Source organism: Gambusia affinis, linkage group LG04 (assembly GCF_019740435.1).
Source record: "Gambusia affinis linkage group LG04, SWU_Gaff_1.0, whole genome shotgun sequence".
Taxonomy (NCBI): domain Eukaryota; kingdom Metazoa; phylum Chordata; class Actinopteri; order Cyprinodontiformes; family Poeciliidae; genus Gambusia; species Gambusia affinis.
The window spans coordinates 3,977,081-3,998,568 of record NC_057871.1 but is presented as its reverse complement, the minus strand read 5'-3'; the positions used below and the strand labels follow the sequence as shown (position 1 = coordinate 3,998,568).

General features: G+C 39.8%; 1 pseudogene; it reads left to right on the top strand.

Moving 5' to 3' along the window:
• LOC122829211 overlaps positions 1–21,158 on the top strand; it is a 39,515-nt pseudogene extending 18,357 nt beyond the window's left edge.
• The last annotated feature ends 330 nt before the right edge of the window (positions 21,159–21,488 follow it).

The following is a 21,488-nucleotide window of genomic DNA, read 5'->3' as shown; positions in this document are numbered from 1 at the left end:
ACTCATTTGCACTCAGAATTCTGTGTGAACAATTTATGATCCCAAAGCAACCCGCATGAGCAGAATCAGAACATAGAGATCACACAGCAGTGCGTTGTTTATAGAAGTAATAATAGACAGAGTAGTTCATAGATCGCTTTTATTCAGCAACAGTATTGTCACAATATCATGACAACACAAAGACTACAGCTAGTAGCAATGGCTTTTGTGGAGCAATAACTGCAATTTCTGTAGATAAATTTGTTTTGGATGTGTAGTCGGAACCAAGAGTGGTGTGATTGTGATCTGATGTGCTTCACCAACACAGACTTCTTTCATAAGTTCATAATTATAATTTTCATCCATTGTTTACTTCCTGATTTACTGAATCTGGCTTTTTCCGGTGCAAAATTATGATGCATGTCTCACATCAATGACATAAAAGCTGGATAAAATGTGATATGACCGTTTAGACTGCCGGCACTTTGAAAACAATCAGATATGAATCCAGTTTAGTACCAGACTTGGAGGTGGCACAAATCACTTTTTTTTGTGGGAGACATGGGGTGAAAAGATTGTAATTGGGTCGTTCAGAATGTGATGAAAATATTGGACATAGTTTGCGTATGGGTAAAATGAAGCGGATTTCGCATACAAGGTGAGGAAAGTTTGACAGCAGAGTTGTGACAAAAAGGGCGGGGAACATGAGACTGAGAACACAATTACGTGGCTTTTGTCACGCAGCTGCGACAATGAGAACTGATTTCAGCACTTCAGCTCTGTGTTGGCTTTTTTCTTTAAATTATTTTTTTAAATGTCTAATGACTGTCTGGTGTGTCTAATAGCATGTGTAAGTAGACCCTAGAAAGGAGAAAACAAATCCTATATTTCAGTTAAACCAACCGCGTTTGGACTGGAGGGCATTCCTCCACTGTGCCCGATCCTTGACCTGCAGAGTTAAGAAATCTAAACTGCTTTGTGGAGAGAAGTTGCTACACAACTTGATTGGCGGAGTGTCTTTCACAGCAAAACAACGCTGAACTCCTCAGAATAAATGGAGAACTCTTGTTGCTTCCAAAGGCTTGCTATTCAAAATGCAGTCAGAGTTGTTGTTACTATGTTCTCCCCTGTGAGACCATCTTAGATGGATCAGGAAAGAACCATCCTCTGAATTGTTAGAATAATATTTATTCCATTCTGTACACCACAAATCTGGAACAAACTTTCAGAAAACTGCAAAAAAGCTGAAATACTGAGTTCCTTTAAATCCGGGGTGTCAAACTCCAGTCCTCAAGGGCCGCTGTCCTGCAACTTTTAGATGTGCCTCTGCTGCACCACAGCTGAATAGAATAATTGGGTCATTATCAAGGCTCTGGAGAACTTATCTACACGAGGAGGAGGTAATTAAGCCATTTCATTCCAGTGTTTTGTACCTGTGACACATCTAAAAACTGCAGGACAGCGGCCCTCGAGGACTGGAGTTTGACACCTGTGCTTTAAATCAAGCCTAAAAACCCACCTATTTTTAGTTTCTTTTGAACCATAACCACTGGAACGTTGATCATATTTGATGTGTTTTGATGATGGCAAAGTAATGTCTGTGACTAGTTTCACAATTGGTGACTATGGTGTTTTTAGATTTATGATGTAAATCAATTTGAGCTGCCTTGTTGCTCAAATGTGTTATGCAAATAAACTTGATTGATTCATTGATTATATTTTATGTACATTATTTAGCTATTTACACTCGGACGCTGACAGTACTGCTGTCCTTACCTTACATGAAAATGTAGCTTCAAAAATTGATTGCAAAAGCTGCAAACTATTAAGAGTAATTTTAAAAAATCTGGATTTTATTCTTTGTGAATTGTTTTCTAAACATTTACTGTGAATTATGCTAGTTTTCTTGGTTTTAATAAAACGCTTGAAAAGTGAGACCAAAGGTTATTGTGTCAACAGTCACTGCATTCAGTCATAGTCATGTGCTCATGACACAAATTTAATCAGCATTAGATATTTTGAATATCAAGGCTGAAATCCAACTTTAATCAGATGGACCGAGCTGATCTCAACAGGCAGTAGCAGCTCAGCCGCTGGATAATCAGAAAGCTTTTTTTTTTTTTTTTTTTTTTAAGAAAGTCTTCTGTATATCAGATGTTCATTTTGAAGATTGTGTGATGGTTTAAAAATAAATATTCTTATTGGCATCTACTCCAACCTGCATTAGGTTTTTATTGTATGGGCTTCCTTTTAACTAATAATAAATGTGACCTATACTAGGTCTGTAGCTTGTTGAAACACTTCTAATATGACGTAATTTCATCTTGTACAGGAATTAAAGCCAAAGATCTAATGATAAACTTTGCATTTATGTTCAGAATGCAAAGTGCAGATTCAGTAGATGTATCACTTCTTTCCCCTAAAGCGGGCCAATCGATTTGATGACACTTCTTATGTTATGAGAAGCTAAAAAAAGGAACGGAAAAATAAACCGCTGGTGGTGGGGTAGGGGGCTAAAGTGCACTTCATCTGCATTGAGGAATTTCAGAGGTCTCGGGTAGTCTCATTCTTTTCCAAGAACACTTCTCCTTCCTGTTTCACCTCTGGCATACGGCCCAAAGAACCCACAAACCATGGAGGCCAAGGCCGAAAATACACTCATGGTAATTTGCGCTACATTTCAGTACGACTCGAACCAGGAGTATATATAGCCGCGCTGCCTGAACTCTGATCCTCACCGAGAGGATCATCTCACCTCAGAGTCCAGCTAAAAGATGATCTTTTATGTCTTTGTCAACGGCAACAGTTGGATGAGATTAAGGAGGTAGTTTAATGAGAATAGGAGTTTGATTCAAAGTTTTCTGAATATTACAACTTAGAATGTGCTGATGATATGTTTGTGGATGATTTCCAGTTGCCGACTTACAGACACTGAGTCTGTATCTTTAAAGAATTGTTGATGATCCTGTGGGAAGGAAGCAACTCCAGTAGCAGTCAGTCTTGGAACAAATATGAGGAGGTTTCTGACAGAAGACAGTTTAACTGTCATGATGCTAAAAGCTCAATATTCAGGTAGAAGAGATGGTATTCCACATTAATATGTTCTGAATGACATCAGCAGCTGTTACCGCCCCTGGCCTCTTGAGGCTGTGCAGGTTCCTTTTTTTTATGCAGGTTCAGCTGTGAGAGAACACCTTCCTGATTGGCTGCAGGAGAGCTGCTACTCCATTGGACCAGCAGAGGATTGTCAAGCCAATCAGACGTTGATGAGGCCCACATGCTTCCTATAAAAGGCTCCTGAAATCATTCCTCCAGTGGGGCAGCTAGCAGGAAGAGGTTTTGTTAAGCTGTTCCTTTGCTGTTTACAACTGCTTTGGGTAGTTTGAGCTACTTTGTTTTTGCTTGTTCTGCTAAGTAGTTTGAATCTGCTTTAGACTGACTTTATACAAGCTAGAAGCTTGTGTTTGGGAGGTTTGGTGCTCCCTTTGTGTCCTTTCTTTTGGGTTGTTTTGAGTTTACTTTAGACTGGCTTGTTTGGACATTTTGTAATTTATTTTTCACTTAACTATTCTTGAATTTGTTGGCCCTTTTCTTTTGTTTTAATTGGCTTAAGTTGTATTGTGTCTTGGTTTTGTGAAACCATCTTTTTGTAATAAATCATTTTACATTCCACTTATTTTCTCTGGACACATTTTTATGTTACTGCCCCTGAACCCCTAGACCTTGGGGGGCGTAACATAACATCCCGGACGAGCCCCGAGTTGTTACGACTGGCTCAAGGTGATAACAAAAACGGGAGACCATGCAGTAATTGAAATGCATAATAAGGAATATTTGTTAATAAAAACAACAATGAATTGTGGATGTCAGTATCAGTGGTGTAAGACAAATGCTTGGATGCGGTGTATGAGTGGAAGTGTTGAAGTGCAAAAACAAAGACAAACTCAAATGTGCAAAAGGAGGGCAGCTGAGGCCTGCCAACAAAACATCCCAAGCATCAAACAGCAGAGTGGTCACCAACGTGACCCAGAAGGTGGAGACAGCCAGGCTTAAATGCTCTGTGCTCCAAATTAACAAATCAGCAGCACCTGTAAAGGGGAGGAGCACAAAGACAGACAACAAGACACCTGCAACCTATCCCATAAGGCCCAGGGCCGTAACAGCAGCTGTTATCAAGTGCTGCTAATCCACCTCATTTGCTTTTACTGCTCTTTACATCTCTGTCTGGCTATATTATTGGAAAGCCAAGCAGAGAGACATTGGAGTCTGGGATATGTTTTTTTTGGCCATTATGTTCAGTGGATGGTTTGATGCTCTGCATCCATGAAACCTCCTTTTCCACTCCTCTGGAGTTTGGGGTCGTAATTCAGATATTATTTGAGCTTTTGAGATACTTATCAGCTTTTCCTTTTTGAACTGTGTTTTGTTTTTTTTGGCTCCATATGGTCTAATGCTCTTTTTTTATACTGTTTGTCAGTGCAATAGCACCACTCTTTGTATATGGTGTATTAAAGTAGCCTGTTGTTTGTATTTGTTTGTTGAGCTCCAAATGTATTTCAGATATAGACGTATTATCACGAAAACGACAATCAATGTCTTGTAATATGAATGAAACAAAATTCATATTTTGTTTGAATATTTCATTCAAACAAAATATGAATTTTGAATATTTCATTCAAACAAAATATGAATGAAATAAAATATGAATGGGCAAAAACAACCCAAGTAGTTTTAGAGCTACAAAGGAACTTTCTTTCAGATTTTTTTATTTATTTATTTGATCTTTTTTTTATTTGAAATGTCACAACTGCAAACCTCCTACTCCTTTTATCCAGGTTTTACCAAGTAACCCAAAATAACCACTCCTTTATTTTAGTTTGACTTCTTCCATCAGATTACCTGGAGATTTCTGATGACTCAGTGCCTCATATAATTGTTATTCTTTTCAATAATCAGCCTTCTTGTCCTACCAAAGCACTCACAGATTGCCCAGTCCTTGTTCAACAGTCCTCCCAGCTCCAATCAGAAGAAATGTTCACTTTTACACTTGTCATGCATGAATCTGCCACTAGCTGTGTTGTTGTTGCCTCCTAATACAATTATCAAGTTAAAAACTAAGCCAGACTTAATGACCCTTGGATACATATCCTAAAATGTTTCAACATGTTGAAAATATACTTGCCTTTTAAATGCCTTCATGTACTTCTCTGCTTCCACTGACAGTTAAGCATCTCGCTGATATTGAAGATACGGTATGGTGCGTTTACTGACTGCTAAAAGATTAGATTTTTATGTTTCTTGTTCCCGATCATAGCCAGTTAAGCTGAAAATTGTCCAATTGTGGTTACCAAATGGATTTTATGGGGCTTTCTGGTGTGTTTTTTTATTTTTTATTTTTGGCAGAACATTTAATGCCTGACAGAAACACAGTTGTGAGATTTTTGTTTTCCTCAGGATGAACACTGTGTGAAAGTAAAACATCAATTTGATTGTTCAGGGTACCAGGAGTTCAGTTTATTTACTGGACATTCATTTTACAGTCAATTTTAAATTATTATTTTATTCCTTTGGAACAATTCAAAATTCTTTTAACACAAAAAGAGAAAACTTCTTATGAAACTTGGCCTATTTTGTTAGTTCATTTTATTACCCTCATTTAATTAAATGTCTTAATTATTTTAATTGTTGCTGTATTTAATTTAATTTTTTTGTCTTTATCAAAACACTTGTAAATGAGATCTTGGATCTCAGTGAGACAACTTGTGTAAATAGAGGTCAAAAACATATTGGATTTTAATTTGACTGCTTTTTTTTATTTTGGTTTGTTCCTTGTAGTATCTTGATGTCATGTTTGATGTGAATAGTTTAGTTTTCTTTTTTTCTTCCATAGTTTATCAAGAAGCTTTAAACTGTGTAATCACTAAGTTAATTAAAAGTAAATGCCCACTGTTCTTCATGCCAACTTGCTTCAGTGATCTTATCCATTGCTTGGTTGTCAGATTTCATTACCTTCTAGTGAAAATAACCATGAACATAAACTAGAATTATTAGAGTTTCTTGCTGTAATGGCAGTAAAACGACTGAAGGGACATCTATTTAATTTGTTCAATATGTATTTTATTGTTTGCTTTCTGGCAGAAATGGAAAGGCAGCAAGAGTTTTAAGTGGAGAAGTGATTGAGAAGAGTGCAAAAGGGATCAAGTAGGTGACAGATTATGCAAAAAAGGAAAGGGGGGTGAGCATTATCCAATGTGTCCCAATTAATGGAATTACATTCCTCCTTGGGAAGGCTGTTAGTCATTTGTTGAGAAGTGAGTCTGCCGTGGTGCATCTCTCCCACCATATTGTCCAGCGAGCGCTTATTAAGCCAGGCCTGACCACTGGGCATGCTCATTAGCATAGCCCGCGGCCGTGGCAAGGCCCAGTAGGGCTCAGCTGGACACTTAATTACCGTCAAAGCTTCTTCGGCACTACCTCCATACTCTCTGCTTCCCTTCCCGTGTCCTCACCCCCTGCTCAAACACCCTTAACCCAGCTATAGAAGCACAAACGTGCCCGCACACAACTGTCACCCTTGCTGCCTTGGCAGGAGAGGGAGGCTAATCATTTTGGTCATGTAAATGTGATGGCTTTAGTCGGAGTATGTTGTGGCAGTCTTTTATGTTGCCTCGCTCTGCACGGCTCTGCGGTCGGTTTGCGGTCAGCAGTCTTTGAGATTTTACTGACTCGCTGACCTACACTACCTCTCTCTGTCTCTGGGTCTCTCCCTCATTCTTATATTAGCTCATGGGCATGACTCTCCTTTTGACATCGGTGCAGTATTGATGCATCCCCTTCCAACCTTAATCGGCTAATGGCCTCTTCTTCTTGGCTGCCCAGCCAAATCAGCCCCTCCCTTATTTATCCCTTTATCTCTTCCTTCTTTCCTTTGCCTTCCCCCCACTGTCACCCTGTTCTTGCCTGGGGTCGCTGACGCCACTTTCCATGCCTAGCTAAGGAAGAATGTACACATACATGTTTATGGGTTCATCTGCCAGAACACAATGACTAAAATGTATTTTATGGTTTTTAACTAATTTAAACCTCCATGGTGGATTGATCTTGAAACATATTTGATTAACAACCCAAAATATCATTTTTCATAGCAGCTGGTAGCAGAATTAACCTCAGAATAATAAAGTGGATCAATGGAAATTAGATGGTAAGCTATCTAATCATACTGTAAATATTTCACTGCAAAACACATATTCTTGCTAGTATCTTTTGTCTTAATTCTACTTTAGGTATATTGGTGCACTTGAAATTAGTAGAGATGTATAGAAATATTTAGACACAGAAAAAATTCTTTGATTAAAAATTTGATATTCTGCATTTCTAAAATGATAATCACTGGAATCTAATAAGCTCCTTTCTTTTTTGCTATTGGTTCATCCAACAATTTTGTATTATTAATGTTGGAGAACAACATATATGACTTGATTTGTGTACATCTGCTTTAAGACCTTAGATGGCTTGTTGTTGTCACCATTGATTCCCTTCAGTCTATTTATATAAACTCCGTCTGGACTTCCTAGGTGTCTTTGTCTATAAAGTAGTGATGCTATGCATTATTTGTGGCCCAGAAAGATCATCCTTCTGCGCTGCACCAATGAATCATTTGTGTGTGAGCGATAACAGATCCCGACTGCTGAGCACCCTGCAGCTGTTTGTCTCAACATGCAAGTCATCCCCGCCATTACACAGCTAAACGGTCCCCTTTCAGTGGCAGACGCTTGCCGCCTCAGCCCGTTTCTCTGCATCTCCATCACCCGGGGTGGCGGGCGGTCGGGGTGTGTGGTTACAGTCACCACGCCAACCACGTTCCAGAGGCAAAGCGCTTGACTGCATCTCAGAAGCAATGCAATAGAGGGAGGGCATAACCTTAGAGCAGGGGTCCCCAAAGTGGGTCCTGGAGGGCCGGCATCCTGCATGTTTTAGTTCACTCCCTGGTTTAACGCACCTGGATCAAATGATGGCTCATTAGAAGGCCTAAGAAGAACACTGACATGCTGAAAATGTTGTTGGTGCCACCAGGGAGAGAACTAAAACGTGCAGTATGCCGGCCCTCGAGGACCGACTCTGGGCCCCTCTGCCTTAGAGTAACACTTAAGAAAAACATCTGCTCCAGGGATTTCCCTGCAGTTGTGTGGTGTAATACCACTGTTGAGCAAACAAATGTGTGAGTATCATGCATGTGGAACTTGTAATGTTTAAAATTAAGCAGAGATGCCATAAAAATACAACCAATAGGGTTAGGGTAACCTTAGAGCAGTCGTTCTCAATTATTTTCATACATGCCTCCCTAAATTTAATAATTATTGAGAAGCTGATAAGTTTAAGAATTTGTCTATACAATCTACTGTATGTGTTTTTTGCACAAGCATTCAAAATTAGACCTACAACAACTTTAATTTTAAATTGTAGCTCATTTTATTGTGCTAAACTTTAAAACTATTTCAAGTGTGTGTGATTCTCAAAAATGAAAAAGTCCAAATGATTCACAGAGATGTGTATTTTTATACCAAACTCAGTACAATTCAAAACTTAACTGCAATCATTGATTACTTGTGAGCTTCAGCAGCTTATTCCTTTCCTAAAAAGATAAAACTTTTTAAAGAATTTTGTGAATAAAATTACAGCATCTTATTATCTTTTAGCTTATCAGAAGACATGGAAAGTGCATATCATATTGCATTCACAGTAAACCCAAGGGCAACGTAGGCCTTGCCATACTTACTGATATTTTTCTGCCGGAAATTAAGCTTCAAATTACAGGTCAATTTTTATTTTATTTAAAATAAAAGGCATTTAAGATCCTCCTGGTGTTGAGTGTACAGACTCAACACCAGAAATTGTAGTCTTGAATCAATTCTTTGAGATGTTGTTTACGAGTGAATGAATGTGTTGACATGGACTGAAAGATCACTCAGTGAGGAGGAAGCCAATACTCCTAAAGAAACTTAAAATGCCAGATTGCAGTTTACAAATGTACATTGACAAAAAACTTAATTTTTGGAAACATGTCATCTGGTCTGATGAAACTACAGTTGAACCGTTTGGTCATAATGACCACCGTTAACCCATGATGTATGTAAACCTGTGGTTTCAACTGTATCATGGGTTTTTAAGTACTGGTACATAGAATTACATTAAGGGGTATGTTGCCTTATTCTGAAAAGGAAATGACCCTAAAAGTTGTTTCAACCAGACAACAACACCCACCTCCTTGTGAGCATCATCTTTGTTCCCGACATTGTTAACGTTGATCATCCCTTTAGCAGAACCTTAATCCAGATGGAAACCTTGGGTCACACCGACTGTTGCTGAATAAAACCAAGAACTGCTGATGAAATGTGGAATGTAGTCCAGTCGTCCCGTGCTGGGAAACCTTTTCTCTGGTGCCAGAAGTTGGTCCATGCAACACAGATGTGAAGCAGTTCTCAGAAGCACAGTGGTTATTCCACTGAATGTTAGCTCGGTGATTCACAGGGAAGCTAAATCTTCTAGTATTTTTCAGTTAATGCAGTAAATGTTGTAGTTTGTAGGAAACAAAACATCATTATCTCATGGTGAAATTCTGGGGGGGGGGTTGTGTTAATTTTCTGTATACTGGTAAGAAATATGATATGCCATGTTCTCCCAACATTTGAAATTATGAAAACAAAAGCTTTAAGTATTTACTCACTTCTTAAAATACATTTAGAAAACAGCTGTAAGGATCCAAATTAGTGGTGGGATGTAATTAAAATTTTTAATCAAGTTAATTGCAGGGTCTGTAATTAATTAATCGAAATAAATTATGTCTTAATTGAAAACCATATATTGAAAAAATTTGTATATTTAATTTAAAAAGTCTTTCTTGTTGTTAAATCATTGAAGAAATAAACATATGAGCTTTACTACAAATTGATTTGTTATTTAGGTTATTCAATCAGATTGGTGGACGTGCTTTCAAGTGTTTCAGGAACACCTGTTCATTTATAAGTTGCTTTAAAAAAATAATCCTGTAAATAATATTTTAGAAAGTGGATTTTTGATGCCGACATTAGTGTCATCAGCATCTTTTCTTGCTGCATAATGTTTAGAACAAAGATGGTATTTTTGGCTTCAATAGCTTCGCCGATGGGTTACCTCCTTCTAGCACAACTTGACCACAAAAGTAGTTTTTTCCAGCATCCAGTCAGATCTTTTCTGAAACAAATAATTAACCCCCAGTAGGCCAAGAGAAGTGGCTCTGTCAGCGAATATGAGTAGCTTGTATGGCAGATTTTTTGGAGTACCAGAAAAGTGCCATAAAGGTTCCGTCTTAGGACTTTTGTATGTTTAAAAAAGCAAACAAACTATTAACTGTCAAAATTTTCAATCTGTTTCAGTACCACTCTTGATCAAAATGAAACAAAATCAATTAAATAAAAAAAAAATTAAATCAAAAAATATTTTCAATTAAATAATCAATGTTATTTAATTGATGTTTTTACTCAATTCAAAACATTGAGTCCTTTAATTTAATTTCAGTTTTACTATTTGAATGTTGCATCCACTAAGTTTGTGACACAAGACCATAAAACATTTTTTTTTATCAAAACGAGCCAGAAGCATAAAGGTCCAGATTTAAGTTGCATATAGCTTCTATTTTTTTTCTCTCCTTGCATGTGAATGACTCTTAGCAGCAGTTGCGAACACAAGGCTCAGCTGAAGTGCCCTTCGAGGTTGGGCTGGAGACCTCGACCCTGGAAAATGCCAGTTTGCCCACGGGGGTGGCTTGCCTGTGACACACGAAGCTACGTTAGTGAAGTTCATCGGTGCACTTTAGCACTCAGCCAGGATTCTGGTGGTACAGCGTCGCGGTCCACTGTACCTAACCCCGGGATTTTAGTGTGAACTCAGGAAGGAAGAGAGTTCAGCCTTAAAGTTGGAACCTCAGGTCAGCAATCCAGCTATTTCCCTCTAACCATATTACAGCCATTAGTGACTCTTACTGCTTTTCGCATGTCACATGGAAATAGGTCAAGGCTTGGCCTGTATGACTCACTGTCTCTTTTCCCCCTCTCTTTACTCTTGCTAACCATATTCAGGTGGTAAAATGGCTGCAAGGAGCATGGGAAAGGATCAGGATCAGTGCATTTACTTATTCAGCTCATATGTTGACTCCTAATAGTGAAAGGTCAAGCAGTGATCATTCCTGTTAACACAAGCTGCATTGTGTACAAAGTTAGGGAATCAGAAGTGAGATCCAGTGTTTCTCCTGTAAATACAGCATATATATTGGGACTGTAAATGTGTTTGAGATGAGAAAATATGTGAGAATGTGTGTTTGATATCTGTAGCAGCTGGAGAGCAGCGGTCATCGTGGGTTGGGATTTTGGCCACCCTTGTGGACCTCAGTGAGCTGTGCTGGCCAGATGTCAGGCAGCTCTAAAAAGAATCCCAACAGGTTGCCTGGAAACTCCTTTCCCTGTAAACAAAGAGCCAACCCACCAGGCCGCTGTAAAGTTCGCCAGGGTTAGACCAGCTTTGGTGTGCAGATACACCAATGTTTGTGTTTTCAGACATTTTGGGCAAAAAAAACAAATCCTTTTTTTTTTTTTTGCTATAGTTTCCTCATGAATCTCTGCAAATTGTTTTCTGTTTAATGTTTGGGAGATTGTGTACAGTAACCCATAATAAAAAGGCCTCATTTCACACCCCACTTCACCCAGACTAGGTGCTTTTGACTTATTCTTATGGAGGTTTGTTAATATGTATCAGGAATATTCACTTTTCTTTGTTCGCCCTTGTCTGGCAAGCTGTAATGTTTTGCTTATGAATATTGATACATGAAGTGTATATTAATGACCCTTGGTGACCTTAACCCTATCCTTATTGGCTCCCTGGTGGTATCTGCAGGCTCATGAATATTAATCTGGTTCTGTAACCTCCATTACCCTAATCTTCGCTGTCTAGCCTCCCAGAAGGACCCGTTGTCATGGTAACTCCTTTACCAGGCTCTTCCTGACCAAGGGTGGGAAAAATGTGTTTAAAAAAAAAAAAAAACTGAAAAAACTCAATTACACAAAAAAATTCTCCAGTGTGCAATCTGGAATACTTTTATATCACTAACTTGTTTGTGTTTCTAAATGGCAAAATTTTGTTTGGTTTTAATAAAAAAAAAAATCATGTTGGCAGATTTTCTTGCATGAAAACCACAACCTTTACTGTATTGTATCATTCAATGTTATACAAAACAACATATAGTAATTTGTGGAGTGGTATGAAAATAATGCATGATTTTTTGATGTATAAAAAACAATCTGAAACGTGTGGTGTGCAACCGCCCTGAATTAGTAAAACCACTTCTTTTTGTCTCAATTGTATTTTTGAGGAAAGTTTTTTGGACACGTTGAGGAATTATGTACATTTGTACCATTCATCACAAAATACCTACTGTAGCAGCTCCCCAGCACTTGAATTACTCAGCCAGTCTTGACGAGTGAATTTAGCGTTTTATTTTCTCTGATGAAAATCCACCATGATCATCACAGTCAACACAGTTACCTCAGTCACTGTGAAATCTAAAACATATACACATATTATAATACAAAACATAAACTTACAATACAAACAACAAAACAAAACGTACCTTGCTGCTTTCACTGGGGAACACTAAGTATTTATTTTCTTTATGCCAAACATCTTGACAGTTCAAGTCATTCATTGGCACAATGATTCTACCAGCTTTTATAGGGCCTGCCCTCATTAGTTACGGCAGCCTGTGAGGTACATACAATAAAACCCCCAAAATATTACAAAGCGAAAATACCATTAAACAAAACAAAATATAAACCACCAACAATGCTAATCAAAACAGACAAACATCCATAAACAATCTGTGACATTAATTTAAAAAATTTACTTTGAATAGTCTAGAAATTTAAATTTAGGCAATTTATTTTAAATAACTAATTATCCATTACACTTCCACCAATAATGCATAAACTATTATCAAAAAATCATGCCTTAAAAGACATTTTAAGCCATATCACCCAACCCAATTAATAATAATAATAATGCATTTAATTTTATTTCATTTTCTAAGCACTCAAAGATGCTTATCATGTTGTAAATTATTTTCCCAACAAATTGCTTGTTACATCTGGTGAAATGGTTTCATTTTATGTCTTTTTGCAGATGTGGACGGCGATGAAGAAGAGGGCCCCAATGACGGTGCGGTGGAGGAGGAAGGCTGGTATGGGAATGCCTCCGACACGCGCTCTGACTCGTCATCGTTTGGCGACACGCAGGACGAGCTCCTGCTGCACAGAGGTTCCTCTCCTGAGGAGCAGTCCGGGATCGGTGGCGGCTCCGTGGATCATGACACCTGTGGAGGCGAGAGCTCACTGGGTTGCCCGACACCCGTCCATCGTGCCTCTTTGGAACTTCTTGGCCTGGATGGAAGTACATTCTCGGCCCAGGACACTCTTTCCTCTGTCGTGTCGTCGCTATATGGCGAGGCAGCATCTCGAGCCCTGGGGAAACCACTCAGCAGCAACCTGCGCCGCCTCCTGGAGGCAGGCTCACTGAAACTTGATGGTGGAGAGGTCCTGGGTCGGTCATCTAGGGGAAATGCTGGCGGGGAGTCCCCTCCGATCGCCCTAGCTCCACCTTTGACCCTTTCTCCATCTTCCCACCATGCCCAACAGTTAAGTGCTCTTGCTCGAAAACTGGCCAACAACAGCGGCTCAGCTTCACCAGCCTCCTTGGCACCCTCAGTCACCAACATAAAGCAAGAGCCCCTTGACCCCTTTAACTCTGTCACCCCCACCAATGGAAGCGGTTTTGTGTGGGCAGGCGTAGCCGACAAATGGCCCCCTCTTGTGGCTCCAGCTTGTCCCCAGATTCTGCAATCCAGAAGTTAAAAGCGGCAGCTAACGCCGTGCTTCAAGACAAGAATGCAGTTGCTTCTTCCTCAACAACCTCTTCCTCATCCACCTCTGCCTCTTCCGCAGTGCCCGCGCTTGGTGGGGGTGGTCGAGGAGATGATGTGGTGCGCTTTGATGCCTTCAACTCTCCGTTCAGCCCGCAGTCGGCGAGCTCCACCCTCGCCGCTCTTTCCAAGAAAGTGAGCGAGAGGACCCAAGGCTCATCGGCAGCCAGCACAGTGTCGGACAACCAAACCTCGGCGAGCTCCTTCCTCTCGCTCGTGTCAATTACCACCTCCTCTGCTGCCTTGCTCAAAGAGGTGGCAGCCAGAGCGGCAGGAAACCTACTGTCAGAGAAGAAGGACGGTTCCCCTTTGTCGACTGTAGGAGTCCTCCAAGAGGACGTGAAGCCCCTGCTGGACAAGAACCAGAAAGCACCGACGCCCACTACGCCCGACAAAAGCTTAGAGTTGTTGTTACCGTCTACGCCGAAGGGCAGAGGCAAACCAAACAACCAAGCAGGTAATCTGAATGTTAAATAATATTATGCATGCTTGTCAAGTTTTGTAAAGTTTGGTTTACTGTGCGATTCCCCACTTGAAAGGGATTGTCTCTACTATGAAACTTTCACTCAAAGAGCCTTCAATTTAGCTGATCCATCTTTATTTTTGTATGATGGTCACCATAGTTTTTAGCCTTCCAGGCACATAGGTGAAAAACCTCAAAAGAGCAGCAGAAAGGTGCAGCAGAGGGGAGTGGCTACCTGGCAGTTCGCCAGGACAATGCTATTGGTGAAAGATCTGTCCAGTATTCTCTGGACTATGTCACTTCAGATTATAAGTCACATTTATTGAGAAATTGTCAAATGTGAAGGTGCCCTCTTTCATGTTGAAAGGTTCCAGTGACACGTTGTGTTCAGCTAACAAACATATGGGACCTGTTGGCTTTTACTTGGACGTCTGCTGGCTGTTTCTGACTTACCAATGTCCATGCTCTAAATGTGGGTCAGGAACTACTCCGCTCCACCAGTATTCTGATAATCTGTGCTACCTCATTAGCTTTTTCTACCATAGCTGGTGAAGTGTGCAGCAGAGCGGAGACGCCTGCAGTAAATACAAAATGATAGAGAGGCTGTTGTGTTCATTGAAGTAGTTTCACAAAGAAGCTCGTGAGTCCCACGCTTGAAAATGGAACTGTACATCTCCGAGTGCTTCACAGCGCGTTATTTAAGCATCAAGCCCACTAGCCGTGTTAGCCAATGCAACTGAGAAGTTAGATGTGTTACCTCTAAAGCACTAATTGTAAATCTTAGTTCTGTTACACAAGTACACTTTTCAGTGGAAGCTAAAACTAGTGTTTATGTAAGTTTACTCAGTACTGCACAGTCTATATTACTAAAACTCTTATGGTGACGTACTGAACGAAGTTGTCTTTGTTTTCCTGCTGTGTTGATTTTATTAAAGACACCAGTCACACTGTTCCAAACGAAAGCCTTGTGTACTTACTTAAATACTTTAAAGTGTAAGTTGACCCTCATTTACAGTCCCTGTAGTCCAAGCTGATACTGAGTTAAATGGACAAACTGTACTACAATAAATCCCCCATATACCGGGCTAAATGTTAATTTACCAGCTGGTGGAGGCTGAACACACAACCAGAGATATAATAGCGTAGCTTAAAGCGTATTTATTTTTTGAAATGATTGAGATCATTGATTTCCAAACTCTCTGCCTTGTGATCCACAGAATAAAAGTGTAAGAGGTCCTTGATCTCAACTCTTGGTTTAGAAGACAAACATTCCTACTGAGTCAGTAAAAGAGTGGTTCAGTGGAAACACAGTCAGCAACAGCACCCAATATATTGACCAATATGTTGCTTTTATTTATTCAAGTCTTATTTTTTTTATTGTCTGTTAAACTATTTATAAGACACACATGCTTTCTCAAAGCTATGTTTAGTATGTAGGTTATTGTCTCAGGAGAATCTCAAGACCCTGCATTTACATAAATGTGACCCCATATTTGGGAATTACTATTCCAGATAGTCTGTGGAAGAGCGTAGAATAGCAATAGATAGAATCTACCTTATAGATCGTCTCTATGGTATAGCGAATTTTCTACCTTCCAATCATTCACAATATCAACCTAACCACAGTTTAACCCATAATTATTTGGGTTAAACCTTGAATCCATTACTGATTGGAATTTGAAATTTGGTAGGAAATGATAGAGACATCATTCAAATAAGTTTTGCAAAAAATGTTTTATTTTATTTTTTGCATTTTTCCTCAGTTTTTTAAAATCATTTATTTGTGGGGATGAGCTAGAAGATTTTGAGTTGGAAGGTCCCAATGCTGTCATCCTAATCTTTAGGTCCATCTCTATCAGATTCAAGTCAAGAATAATTAATATTACATTCAGTAAGAAGAAATGTGTTTGCAACACAAATCGGCGTCATTTGGTCTGAGTTGCTTAAGTATGTTTATTCATTGATTTAACACATTTAAATGTGTTGTTAATGATAGATTCCATCTAATATGGACCTTACCTTCAAGATGATGACAATCTTTTTTACTCCTACTAAAACTGTCGTCTGTTTCCCAGAGAAAGCACAGCTCTGAACTTCTCTGACATGTTTTCTCGTGTTTTGTCATAGTTTTGCTCTCACTTCAACGGCGCCGCAGTAGCAGTGTAGCCTCAGCTTCAAGTGTCAGCCGGGCAGAGAGCACAACCGAGAGAAAACAGCCCTGGCTGACCTTACAGTATGGGAAATGGTCTGCGGGCGCAACGGGGGGTTCCGACTGAGACCTCGCTGCCTCCCCTAAACCAGTTCGTTTGCGCTCGGATGTGCCTGCTGCCAAAAGGGGGTCGTCAGTGTGTGCTCGGCACAGCGGGGCACCCTGGAGTCCATATCCATCTCAGCAGCCTCCTCCTGGCTGCAGCCCCCCTCTTACCAGAGCCCTCTGCACTCATCAGCACAGTAGACTTAAGGCCAAACACATCATACTTTCCACTGACTGGATACAGATGCGTGCACACTTTTTTCCCCCTGCCCTCTCTTCCCTTCCCCTTTCTCTCTTTCTTTCTCTGTGTGTGTGTATTGCTCATGCAGTATACTTGGCAAGCTTACACTCAGATGTAGACACATAACCCAAACAATGGTGCACACAAGGATCTCACTCGGGACTCTAAGTAGTCTTAAGGGAGAACCGAATGCTTTCAGAGAGATTGATGGGCACTTTTGAGGGATTGTGTCGCAACCCCGCCAAACCTAAAATGGCTGGATCAAATTGACTTCAGACAGATGAAGCAATCGATGTAATATTCTGTGATCTGCATGCTAAAAAGGATGTAGGGGTGGGGTGGGGGTGGGCCTGCTCTAACCCAGGCTGCCGTCAAGGTCGAGCAGCGCTGTAAAAATGCAGGTAGTCGTTTGGTCGCCAGACTGAAAAAATGTGACCTTGATTATCGACTCTTGTATCTTGTTTTACTGTCATCCCTCGCCAGTTTGACTGTAAAACCTTGTCACAGCATACCATTTCTTCCTCTGATACGCTACGGTTCCAAACATGTTGAGGACCAAACTCCCAAACTTTCCTCCTCCTGTGTTATTTCTGCTGCAGTCACCTCAAATCTAAGAAAACAGGGCTTCTTTCCCTTTTTTTTTTTTTGCATCCTGATTCTCTCTCGGGGAGAGGTTGGGCCGCAGATGGCGGTTTATTGTTGCAAATAGGCAGTCTCGAGGTTTTACACCTCAGGTCAATGAATGGCTGAGCGCAGTAATTTCACCAAACACTGATTACCAGATGTTTTTCAAGAAACGGCGCTGGAATACTTATGAAGCCATCCTGACAGGCCCCTTGTAGAATTTGTAATGCAATCATGCCTCTTTCTAATAAGACCAATTAAACAGTAATGGATGCCGGATATGAAGCCAACAACAATAATCGAGACACTAAAACATGCCTGAGTTTTCTCTCTCTCATTGTTCCATTTGCTTCTAGCTGGCATTTCCCTTGATGCATCCCATCATGAGGTGTACAGACGCATTCTCCTACTTCATTACATACAGCGCCGGCCTCATTTATTGGCTCAACTGATAAAGAAATGTAAAAATCTCTCTCATACATTCACCTTTTATTGAAGCAGCAAGATCTCACACTTAGACCTTGAGATAGACCCCACTTTTAATTGGATTATACCTATTTAATTTGATTAGAAATAACAAAACCACAACTATTGGTACCCTTCTCAATTTTCTCCTACAATACTCCATGAGGTCAAACATGGAGAGGGGTCTTTGATGAACTTATTGGAAAATCTGGATTGTTTTTTTTTCACCATTGCATAGTTCAGAGCGATGTCAGCACGCCCAAGACCGCCATCTTGTTTGACAAGCGTATTTTACAGCTTATATTAATTTGGACTTTGAATTCAGGTCAACTCTACGGCAAATACAGCCAAAGATTTTTTTTATTTAATAGAATAAAGTCATAATATTACAATAATATTATTTACATCTGAATGATCATTTTCAAAGTTGTGAAACAAATCAAGTTATATATTTGTGCCACTTCCATTTGTGGTACTAAATCTGTTACATGTAGAAAACTTTTCAAGTCAGAACAAATGTCGCATTTTGTTCGTCTTTTAAGTCAGTGATGTGAAACATGCATCATAATTCATCACCAGACGAAACCAGATGCTGTAACTGTGAATTTAAAGAATAACTCAGTGCTAAGATAATCCATGTCTTGCTTCGGTCTTATGGCGATACTGTCAGCTCTCATCAATCAACAACTTTAAAATCGATCCATAAATGGTAACATCCATTAGTTTGGTAAACAGTTGTGTGACGTTCTTCTACTGCACATGGGTGCAGGTTGCTTTGGGATCGAAAACCGTTCACACAGAAGTCTGATTGTGGTTGCATTTAATTAGTAGCATGAACCACTGAGCAAAATTTCAGAATTGAGCATCAAGACCTGTGATGTGAACTTCATCTCTCCTCCAGTTAGCAAATACTTCTTCATAAAGTTTGTGATGGTAGGACACCCAAACAACCTGTAGATGTGGTTGTTGGTGGTACTTAGTGACCCCAAGTTGATGTTTTTTGCTTCAGGATTTTTGGAAATGACTTTTTTTTACCTCCCTTATCATCCTTCTCTGTTTGTGTGGTGGTAAGATAAACTTGGGTCTTGATCCAGCCCTGTGGCCAGAGGGGATTGAGAGAGAAATGGGTCTCTGTGACACGTCACATTTATTTCTCTGGGGAAACAGAAAGTTATGGATTACTAATTAGATGTTCCTAGAAACTTAATTCCTGCAATGTTACGGGTGATTGTGCCACTTGCGGTTTTGTTAAGAACAATTATTTCAGAATATAGGATTTTCTTTTCCACAAATTGATTTCATTAACAGTTTGGTTTTTCAGTATCTTTGAGAATTTCTACATCTGAGAAACTCTCAGAAAACCATTAATCAGTTTTTAAAGACTGATATACATCTTTACCCTGTTGGTTCTACTTCTGGTTACTAGAATGTCTTTGCAAAAATAAAATAGCATTTGTCCGGTAATAAAAATTGCATGTCAATTGCAAACACCAACAGTGTTCTTCTCTTTCATTCAGGCTCTCCTGAGGATGGCGGTAAACCTTTCCAATGTCCTGTATGTGGTCTGGTCATCAAACGCAAGAGCTACTGGAAGAGACACATGGTCATTCACACAGGCTTGAAAAGCCATCAGTGTCCACTGTGTCCCTTCCGCTGTGCTCGCAAAGACAATCTCAAGTCTCACATGAAGGTTGGGTGATCTTATGTTTTTGTTTTGTTTTTTTACATCTCAAATGTTCTGAAATTGGTGCCACCAGAGTTATTTAAATATGTTTGCCAGTATAATATCTGATGGCTGTCGTTGATTGTTCTAATTTTTCCCTACCTGCTGAAGTTTTGAGTGATTTCTTATTTCTTGGTGTTTTCATTTCAAGGTGCCAAATTATAAATGTTTGAAGAAATAAAATTCCTTTTAGAGATCCATCCATCTGTTCATTTATCTATCAGCCATAAATCTGTTCACTCATCCATCCATCCATCTTTCTGTTCATCCATTCATTAATCAGCCCACCCAACAATTTATCCATTTAGCTGTCATTCATTCATTCATTCATTCATTCATTCATTCATTCATTCATTCATTCATTCATTCATTCATTCATCCATCTGCCCATTTATCCATCCATTAATCAATAATTTAATCTGTCCATCTATTGGATGGATTAATCTATGAATCATTAGATGGATATCTATCAATCCATCAATTTTTCAATCCATCCATCATACCAGCAGTCTATTCATCCATCCATTCATCAATCATTCCATCCTTTCTTCCATCCATCCTGCCATGTTAACAAAATTTGCTGAAAAAGCAATGAGTACAGAAAGAAAAGTGTGGAGTTTTGATGTTTGAATGAGCAGTAACGGCTCCTTTCCATTAACTTGTTTCCTGATTCTGTCTTCCTCTTCCAGGTACATCAGCACCAGGATCGAGGCGAGACATTTCAGTGTGAACTTTGTCCCTTTACCTCCTCCCGACACTTCAGCCTGAAGCTTCATATGCGCTGCCACCAGCACTTCCCCCGCACCGATGTCAAGGTGAAAGAAGAGCCCACTACCGACACGGAGGGCGAGGGATCCCTGCTAGGCGATGGCTGCACCAACGACCTGAGAGCGGCCGAGGCATCGCCACTGCAGGCCGAGGCCCAGCAGCAAACCTCCCCTCTGAACGAAGCATCTTCTAACCATGTCCACGTCAAGGAGGAGCCTCAGGAGAGGGATCTGTCCGTGCTCTCTCCGTTCAGCATTTGCAGAGACCGACCCGGCAGCAGTACAAACTCCCTAGACCTACCTGGAGTTGGTATTGGAGTTGGGATGAGATCCAGTCCAAGTGGTCCGACCACAGCCTCACTTTTTAGCCCCGACATCACTACCAAAACGGCGACTGACCTGCTTATGAAGCTTTCAGGTGAGCTGAAGTTTCTTTTCTTTGGTAATTTAGCAAAAACGCATTACAAAAATGACTTCTATATCATTTTGGGACATTTAGTGGGTTACTATGACATTCCTATTACTAGTTTGCACTATTTGAAACCTACTTTGAGAATATTTATCTTGAAGATGTGTCAAAAAAATGACATTTCAACAATAGATGTTGAAAAAAGATTCTACAAATTTCTACACAGGGTAGAAATCATTGTAGGGTGTCCATAAAAAGTGTTAAATTCATGTCTAAATTTGAGGCCTAGTAAATGTAAGGCCTTAAATCCATGAGACAAAGTGTAAGTATGCTAATCACAGGTCTTAAACTTTGTGATAGCAGGACTGTTTTTTTCTCATTTTGTGTAGTTTATTTGTCTCATGGGACATTTCTGCCAGGCAATTGTTTGAGTTGCAATCAGTGGAGACTCGCTAACTAACTTCTAACATATTATTGCTAATTAGCTGGCTAGGTTTTTGCTTCTATCATGAACACATATATATTTATTGTCAAGTTGGTGGCAATAAATTTGTCTTTGTC